Genomic DNA, 9,356 nt, shown 5'->3' with positions numbered 1-9,356 from the left:
TTTTTTTTAGCTGAATATGCTAGTATAGTATTAATATGTATATTTACTAGTATTCTATTTTTAGGTGGTTATTTAACAATTTTTTCTTTAAATTCTTTAATAAATATTATGTATTATTTAAATATTGAATTATATTTAATAGATTTTAATATAAATATTTTTGCTGTTATGTTACAAGGATTAATTTATAGTTTATCTTTAGGATTAAAATCTTGTACACTTATTTTTGCATTTATTTGAGTAAGAGCATCTTTTCCAAGAATACGTTTTGATCAATTAATGTCTTATTGTTGAACTGTATTATTACCTATTATTATAGCACTTATTATTTTAATACCATGTATAGTTTATAACTTATCTTTAATACCTAACAATTTTTATTTAATATAATTAATTATATTAAATAAAAAATTTAAATTTTTTTATATTATATATTTATATATAACATAATTTAATAAATATAACATATTACTAAAAAAATCTTAACTAATATATATATATATACGAATAAGCATATGATATTAACATTTCTTTTATTATTATTATTTTCAAATGGTTTAAGCAACAGACCAGATACATCAATTTTATATAGTCGTATAGGTATATTAATAGTATTTTATAGTATGATGTCATCATATACAACATTATATATAACATATTTAGAAAAAGGAATAGGATTATATGGAGGATTATTCAATATAACGGCTGTAACACAAGTATTTCAAATGTTTATATTAATAATATGTGGAATAATATTATTAATGACAGCCTTTTATCCTAGAAAAAAGTATATAGGAGATTCCAATACAATGATAGATGTATTATTTAAAAAAGTAAAAGAATACACAAATATAATAAACAAAGTATCAGAACAATTTACGTTAATAGAGTATACTTTAATAATAATATTTGTTATAAGTGGAGCTATGTTATTACTAGCTAGCGGAGACTTAGGATCTTTATATTTATGTATAGAGTTACAAAGTTTTAGTTTATATATAATATCATCAATGCATAGAAATTCAGAGTCTTCTACAGGTTCTGCTTTAACATATTTTTTATTAGGAGGTTTAGCTTCTTGTTTTATATTATTAGGTATAGGATTAATATATGCTAATTCTGGGTTAACAAATCTAGATGGAATATATTCTATTATTTCAGATTCAGAAAAATATACTGATTATTCAACTTGATATATGCATAGCTATATTTTTTATAGTTTATTGTTAATATCAGTAGGACTTTTATTTAAAATAGGTGCTGCACCATTTCACTGATGATCTCCAGATGTTTATGATGGTGTTCCAACTATAGTAACAACTTTTATAGTTATATTTGGAAAATTGGCTATATTAGTATTATTATTAGAATTAGTGCAATATACTAGTTGTTTATTACAATCTACTATACAATATTATTCTTGAACAACAAGTTTATCTATAAGTTGTTTCTTATCTTTAATAATTGGAACAATATTAGGTTTAACACAAACAAGAATAAAAAGACTATTAGCTTATAGTACTATATCACATTTAGGATTTATATTATTAGCATTAATAGTACATAATATAGATTCATATCAAGCATATATTTTTTATATAATTCAATATATTGTAACAAATGTAAATGTATTTATAATATTAATAGCTATTGGGTTTAGTTTATACTTATATTATACAAATATATCTGAATATAATAATTTACAAGAAAAAAATAATAGCCCTATACAATTAATTAGTCAATTAAAAGGTTATTTTTCTATTAACCCTATCTTAGCTTTATGTCTAGTTATTACTATGTTTTCATTTATAGGATTACCTCCTTTAGTAGGATTTTTTGGAAAACAGATGGTTTTAACAACAGCATTAGATAATAATAAAATTATTCTAGTTTTAGTTGGTGTTTTAACTAGTGTTATAGGAGCAGTATATTATTTATCTGTAATAAAAACAATATATTTTGATAAATCACAATATGAAAAAACTTATATGTATATAGATATTTCATTATCTAACGCTTATTCTATAACATTAAGTATATTAAATTTAGGTATTATAAGCTTTATATTTATGCCTAATGAAATATTAAATCTATGTAATTTACTATCTATCTTAACCTTTTCAATAAGTTAATACAATTAATATATTAAATGTAAAATATTTGAATTATCTAGTTCGTAGTAATTTTCAATCTCATCCTTATCATTTAGTATCTCCAAGTCCTTGACCTTTAAATACAAGCTTATCATTATTAGCATTAACTTTTAGTGCAGTGTTAGCTTTTCATAGTTTTAGTATGGCAATTAATAATTTATTTTTTGCTTTATTAGCTTTAATTTTATCAATGTCATTATGATTTAGAGATGTTATTTCAGAAGGAACATATTTAGGTAATCATACTTTAGCAGTACAAAAAGGGCTTAATATGGGTGTTGCTTTATTTATAGTATCAGAAGCTTTATTTTTCTTAGCTATATTTTGAGCATTCTTTCATAGTGCTTTATCACCTACTATTGAATTAGGTGCAAAATGACCACCTATGGGTATAAATTCAATAAATCCTTTTGAATTACCATTATTAAATACAGTAATTTTATTATCTTCAGGTGTGACAATAACATACTCACATCATTCTTTAATACAAGGTAATAGAAGTGGAGCATTATATGGTGCTGTTTATACTATAATATTAGCTATTATATTTACTGCATTACAAGGTATTGAGTATACAGTTTCATCATTTACTATCTCAGATGGTACATATGCATCATGTTTTTATTTTGGAACAGGATTCCATGGAATACATGTTATGATTGGAACAGCTTTCTTAGCAGTAGGTTTCTGACGAATGTTAGCTTACCACTTAACTGAAAATCACCATTTAGGTTTTGAATCAGCTATCTTATACTGACATTTTGTAGATGTTGTATGATTATTTTTATATATTTCTGTATATTATTGAGGATCATAGAATAAATATTTGATATTTATTTTAATTTAATAAAAAATACTTTTAAAATTAGAAAAAAAAAGAGATTATTAAATAAGTATATTAGAACAATTTGTTCTAATGTTAATAAAAAGATACAATAAGTCTAGTATAATAAATATTTTTAATTGATAAATTTTATCAATTAGTATAAAAAGAAATTATTATGAATAAAAAACAAGCTATAAACCAAAGAATTTACTAAGAAAGATCTTGTAAATAAACAAGGTGAAAGGAAAAATCCAAATAACCTTAGGAAAATAAATCAAACGAGATTCTACATACAATGTGAAGTAAAGTAGAACAGCCTATTAATATATAAGTAAAATGGATTATCTGTTTGAATAAAGGGGAACCTTCCTCTAAGGCTAAATATGGTATTATACGCAATAGTGAATAGTACCGTGAGGGAATTTTATTTAATAGTAGTTTTATAAGCAGCTCAAGAAAAATTTTAACAAATAACAAGAGCGTACCTTTTGCATAATGGGTCAGCAAGTTAATTTTAGATGCAAGGAACAAAATTATACATTTAATATATAAAATATAGTTATAGTATAAAAATTAGTTTCGTAGAGAAATCGATTATGAAAAAATGAGAAAGTATCTAAAGTTAGACCCGAAGACTAGTGATCTTACTATTATCAGGATTATAAAAGTCCGAATGGGTTATCGTTGTAAAGATATCCAAAGAATGATGGTAAGTTAGTGAAAGACAAAACTGACTAGTTGAGCTGGTTTTCCGCGAAACCTATATTAGTAGGTAATTTAAACAACATCTTGGCAGGTACAGAACTGTGATCTCGGTCAAAATATTTATAATGTAAATACATTATAAATTTGTATATATCGGGGGATCGTAAAGATTTTATCGGAGAGTATTTGCACTCGGAAGGGCTAAGATGAATATTAAAAAATCGGACATAGTACGATAAGGTTGTATGTCAAAAGGGAAACAGCCCAGAACAAGAGTTAATAAGGTTCCAAAATTATTGTTAAGTGAAATTAAGGATGTGTCTTTTGATACGATCAATTAATAGGCTTGGAAGCGGCCATATTTTAATGATCTCGTAACAGAGCATTGATTTTTTAAGAAGATCACACCGAAAATATAACGGATCTAAACAATATACCGAAACCTTGTCCATATATAGTTTATTTTTTAACAAAATATATATGGGGTAGCGGAACAATGGATAAATCATAATTATTTTTATTTTAATCTTAATTTTTTATTTTCCATGTGATAATGCTGACATGAGTAACGAAAAAGATATTCGCCTAAAGCTTATGGTATTTAATAAAAACGGCTTCTAATACATATAAATCGTTTCTGGTTTTTAATGATGAAGATGAAATACTAAAAAAACTAATTAAAGTTAAATTAGTTCAGGAAAATACTAAAGAAAAAATTTTTTTCTTGTTAACCGTACCTAGATACTAACACAAGTAAGCTAGTAGAGAATACGAAGGCGTTTGAGTAATCAATCATTAAGGAACTCGGCAAAATGACTCGCGTAACTTCGGGATAAGGTGAGCCATTCTTTTTAAGTTTTTACTATATTGTTTATAAGAAAATAGAGGCATAAACCCTGCTATCTAAGTTAACAATATATATAGAACCAAAAGAATAGGAGGCATAGAATAGTGTTGTACGACTGTTTATTTAAAACAGAGCACTCTGCTAAGATAGATATCAATATATTGAGTGTGATGTCTGCCCGGTGTCGGCTGGGTGACGGATTTGCTTAGAATTAAAAAGCTAGGTTTTGAAGAGATCCCCGACAAACGGCGGCCTTACCGATGAGGGTCCTAAGGTAGCGGAATACCCTGGCCGTTAAATGCGGTCTTTGCATGAATGATGTAACGATACAACAGCTGTCTCGATGATTGGCTCAGTGAAATTGGAATAGCAGTGCAGATACTGTTTACCTCTAGATAGACGAGAGTGCGACTAGAAAGTGCATAATAATAATATGGTGAAAACCCATCATACAATCCATTGTATGAGCTCATACGGTATATTAAGAAAGTAATTTTTTTGTATAAAGCCCGTAAAAATTCTGCCTAATTAGGGAGATGAGCTAGATTACTATGAATAAATTATTTGAATCCATGGTTAAAGCGTAATCTAGAAAATTTGTTTAATATTAAATGAATTTTTTGTTGATTGTATAAAAAGTTTCTCGTCTTTTTATTTATGGATCTTATATCAACATACGTGTAGTGGAATTCTAAGGTAATTATTAAAGTATTATTATGTAAACTAGGTAAGCCCAATAATGTCCTTTAAAGGAAGTTTAATTGCAAAATTAAATATACATTAGTGGGTATAGGATGTTCTAAAAAGCAAAAGTCTTATTGTAATAATAGGAATAGATTTTTAATTGATTCGAAAGAATGCAGACTTAGAACTAGAATTTAACATTATATAAATTATGGTAATAGAGAATTGGCTGAGTGGTTTATAGCGATAAGCTTGAAACTTATTTGATTTAAAAAATCACATCCGTTCAAATCGGATATTCTCTGGTATTTATAACTTAAAAATAAATATCATAATATATAATCATTAAATTCTTGAGCCGTATGCGATGAAAATCGCATGTACGGTTCTTGAAGGGGGAAATTTTAGTAATAAAATGACCTATCTTAACAGACCCTTTGCAGCTTTACTGTTACTACTTTAGAATTTAATATAAGAATTACAAGAGTATAAGGTAGTTACTTTTAAAAAGTAACAATGATGTGACACCTTTATTTACTTTATTAGATTCGGTTGATTAGAAGACAGTTTATGCGGGGCACAGATCCCAGAAAAAGTACCTGGGTATATCCAAAATTCTATTCGTGAATTTACATGTTAAATGTAAATATGTATTGAAAAAGTTTTTTCACTACATTTTCAATTTGTTATTTTTATAATTTATTCAGTTACTGTGATTTTAAATATTTTTATATTTTTTATTTAAGTAAGATTTTAACTATATGGTGAATAGTTGTAGAACGAATTTTAAATTATTTTAAAATTCATAATTGTAGTATTTATACTATGATATTAAATAATACTGTAAAAGTTTAATGGCTTAATCTTGCTTTACTGTTAGACCTACAAGTCCATCAGTCGCGTAAGCGGGGCATAAGATCGCAAGATACTGAAAGGTAAGGTCTTGTATTTTTGAAAAAGTTACGCTAGGGATTATATGTTAGTCCCCCAATATTTACAAATATTGGTAATAATATGGATAAATTTCAAAAAACACTATATGTATATAGTTAATTTGAAGCGAAACTTATTTTTAATAAGAACGTTCAACGACTAGTTAAATCCATCATATGTATATATTTACAATAATTATTAATATATCTTATTAATGAAATAGATTTAATTTAATTAAACAATTTATATAATTAATAAATGAAATTATTATCTATAATAAAAAAAACTAATATTAATAAACCTTATAATTTTGATAATACAGATAGTTTAAAACATTTTCCTGCTTCTACTAGATATTGAGATAGTAGTATATTTACATATAATAATAATACTTTATCTTTAATACCTAATATTAGTAGATTAGCTATAAAACTTATTAGAAATTATTTTTTTTTATACAATACAAATATAGAACAAAAAATAAGAAGAAAAAAAATATATAATAGACGAAGAAAATTATCTATTAATAGAATTTTTCTTAGTAAAGGTGAATTTAAACATACAAATAATAAGGTAATTATTACTTTATATGTTTATAATAAACAAAAAAATAATTATTTATTAAAATTAAAAAAAAGATATATAAATAAACTTTTAATAAATATTCTTAGTTTAAAAAAACCTTTATCTTATAAAAAAAATATATTATCTAATAAATTAATTTTATTAAAAAAATTAAAAAAAATTAATATTAAAGGTACTTTAGCATTAATAGATGCTAATTTATTTAAACCTAAAATAGCAAGAATATTAAAAAATTTACATCAAAAAAGAAAAATAAATAAATATATAGCTGTATCTAGATATGTTAATATATTTTATAAAAGTTTTATAAAAAAATCTTTAAGAAGATTACTTGTATATACTTATTATAGAAGATTAATATATGTAAATAGATCTAGATTTAACTATACTTATTTACAATTTATAAAAAATAAATTACAGGGTTTATTTAACAAAAACATTGAATTTAATTTTATAAATTTAAAATATTTTTATTTAAATAGTAATATTCTTTCAGAATCTATATTATTAAAAATAAGAAAAAACAGAAGAAGATTAATGAGACATTTAGCTAATTTAGAAAAAAAAATAATAATTAAGAAAAAAAGAGTTATTTTAGGCGAATTAATAAAAAAAGAAGATTTAAGTATAAAAAATTATTATAATAATAATAAATTATTATACAAGAATATAATAAAAAATCTTAAATATAAACATATTGCCGGTTTTAGATTAGAAGCTAATGGTAGATTAAATAAAAGATATACAGCCTCTAGATCTATAAACAAACTTAAATATAAAGGAAATTTATTAAATATAGATTCTTCATATAAAGGTTTATCTTCTGTATTATTAAGAAATAATTTAAATTCAAATTTACAATTTACAAAATTAAATTCTAAAACTCGTATTGGTTCATTTGGATTAAAAGGTTGAGTAAGTGGAAATTAATTAGAAAATTAAAAAACAAATATATACTAAAAATGAAAACATAGTCTGAACCATATTGAAAAATATGGAAAAAAAAATATTTTTTTGTTAACAAATTGAACAGGCTAATAAGCGCAAGAGAGTACAAATTGAGTGCGCGGTTTGGCACCTCGATGTCGGCTTAGCTCATCCTCTTGAACGTAGGAATCATGAAGGGTTCGACTGTTCGTCGATTAAAGAGCTACATGAGTTGGGTTTAATACGTCGTGAGACAGTATGGTTTCTATCTTCTAGAGGGACTTTGAGTAAAATAAGAATATCCCCTTTGTACGAAAGGAATTGGGTATGTTGACCTATAGTTTACTTGTTGTTTATTAAATAAGTATTTTAACTAAAGTACCATATTTTAATAGGCATAGCAAGAAAGCCACGTCAATTAAAGATAAGAGCTGAAAGCATATAAGCACGAAACTTATTTTATTATACTCATATAAACGTAATATAACATTACGTACTAGGCTTTAGCTATACGGACATATATGTCTTTAGGTATAAAGTACTAATAATTAATTTACTAAAAAATACAATTATGCAAATAATATTAAAGCCTGGTTAACATAAAAGTAATGTAACCGTTTTGTAATCGGTAGAAGTAAGTGCGATACTTACACTGGGCTTAGACCCAGTGGTCAAGTTGGTTAAGACATAACTTTTTCACAGTTAGAACAAGAGTTCAAATCTCTTCTGGGTTGTTAGCGGGTTAGTGTAATGTTAACATTTTTGGCTCATGACCAAAAGATTGGGGTGCGATTCCTCAACCCGCTTATTTAGGGAGATTAGCTCAATGGTAGAGCGCTCGTTTTACACACGAATTGTTAAGTGTTCAAGTCACTTATTTCCCATAATATATAGATATATGTGTCTAAATATAAATATATATATAGGTGGATATAGTTTAAGGGTAAAACAACTATTTGTGGCATAGTTTATCCTTGTTCAAATCAAGGTTTCCTCCCTTTATAAAAAAGCCTTTATAGCTCAAAGGTAGAGCAATATACTGTTAATATATCGGTTAGATGTTCAAATCATCTTAAAGGCGCAAAGGCTATAGCTTAATGGTAGAGCCAACTGCTCATGACAGTTAAGGTGAGTGTTCAAGTCACTCTGGCCTTACAAAGGCAGATTAATTTAATGGTAGAATATTGTGTTTCGGCCACATTCATATGGGTTCAAATCCTATATCTGTCTTCAATATAAATTTAATTATGTAATTATTTTTAATTATATAGAAAGAAGCACAAAATACACCATAACCTTTATCCGAGTGCTGGAATTGGTAGACAGGACGAACTTAAGCTTCGTTGATATTAATCATAAACGTTCAAATCGTTTTTCGGATATAAAAAAAATATAAGTTTAATTATATATTAATAATAATTTATATTATATAAAAGGGGGTATAGTTTAACTGGTAAAACGGCGAATTTGCACTTCGTTAATTTAGGATCGAGTCCTGATATCTCCATATATTTTTATAAAAAAGCTCGAGAAGCTCAATTGGTTGAGCGGAACACTGAAGATGTTTAGGTTATAAGTTCAAATCTTATCTCGAGCATTTAATAGATGTGCTGAAATTTGGTAACCAGGTTCCGCTTAGGACGGAATAGCTAATAACTTTACAAGTTCGAGTCTTGTCATCTATACAATAAAAAAA

General features: G+C 25.5%; 12 non-coding genes across 12 annotated transcripts; all 12 read left to right on the top strand.

Annotated features, from left to right (window-relative positions):
• The first annotated feature begins 5,433 nt into the window (after window positions 1-5,433).
• Window positions 5,434-5,521, top strand: AYO20_11642. The gene has a single exon. It is a non-coding gene; the product is annotated as a tRNA-Ser (tRNA).
• A 2,800-nt stretch (window positions 5,522-8,321) lies between these two features.
• AYO20_11641 lies at window positions 8,322-8,394 on the top strand. Its single transcript has one exon. It is a non-coding gene; the product is annotated as a tRNA-Glu (tRNA).
• Window positions 8,395-8,396: 2 nt separating this feature from the next.
• AYO20_11640 lies at window positions 8,397-8,467 on the top strand. Its single transcript has one exon. It is a non-coding gene; the product is annotated as a tRNA-Met (tRNA).
• A 5-nt stretch (window positions 8,468-8,472) lies between these two features.
• On the top strand, window positions 8,473-8,544 carry AYO20_11639. The gene has a single exon. It is a non-coding gene; the product is annotated as a tRNA-Val (tRNA).
• Window positions 8,545-8,586: 42 nt separating this feature from the next.
• On the top strand, window positions 8,587-8,658 carry AYO20_11638. The gene has a single exon. It is a non-coding gene; the product is annotated as a tRNA-His (tRNA).
• An 11-nt stretch (window positions 8,659-8,669) lies between these two features.
• AYO20_11637 lies at window positions 8,670-8,742 on the top strand. Its single transcript has one exon. It is a non-coding gene; the product is annotated as a tRNA-Asn (tRNA).
• A 1-nt stretch (window position 8,743) lies between these two features.
• On the top strand, window positions 8,744-8,816 carry AYO20_11636. Its single transcript has one exon. It is a non-coding gene; the product is annotated as a tRNA-Met (tRNA).
• A 2-nt stretch (window positions 8,817-8,818) lies between these two features.
• On the top strand, window positions 8,819-8,892 carry AYO20_11635. Its single transcript has one exon. It is a non-coding gene; the product is annotated as a tRNA-Arg (tRNA).
• A 67-nt stretch (window positions 8,893-8,959) lies between these two features.
• AYO20_11634 lies at window positions 8,960-9,043 on the top strand. Its single transcript has one exon. It is a non-coding gene; the product is annotated as a tRNA-Leu (tRNA).
• Window positions 9,044-9,095: 52 nt separating this feature from the next.
• On the top strand, window positions 9,096-9,167 carry AYO20_11633. Its single transcript has one exon. It is a non-coding gene; the product is annotated as a tRNA-Ala (tRNA).
• A 17-nt stretch (window positions 9,168-9,184) lies between these two features.
• AYO20_11632 lies at window positions 9,185-9,257 on the top strand. The gene has a single exon. It is a non-coding gene; the product is annotated as a tRNA-Phe (tRNA).
• A 4-nt stretch (window positions 9,258-9,261) lies between these two features.
• AYO20_11631 lies at window positions 9,262-9,346 on the top strand. Its single transcript has one exon. It is a non-coding gene; the product is annotated as a tRNA-Leu (tRNA).
• Window positions 9,347-9,356: the final 10 nt, after the last annotated feature.

Source organism: Fonsecaea nubica, assembly GCF_001646965.1.
Source record: "Fonsecaea nubica strain CBS 269.64 chromosome Unknown Scaff174, whole genome shotgun sequence".
NCBI lineage: Eukaryota > Fungi > Ascomycota > Eurotiomycetes > Chaetothyriales > Herpotrichiellaceae > Fonsecaea > Fonsecaea nubica.
This window is presented reverse-complemented; position numbering and strand designations above follow the sequence as displayed.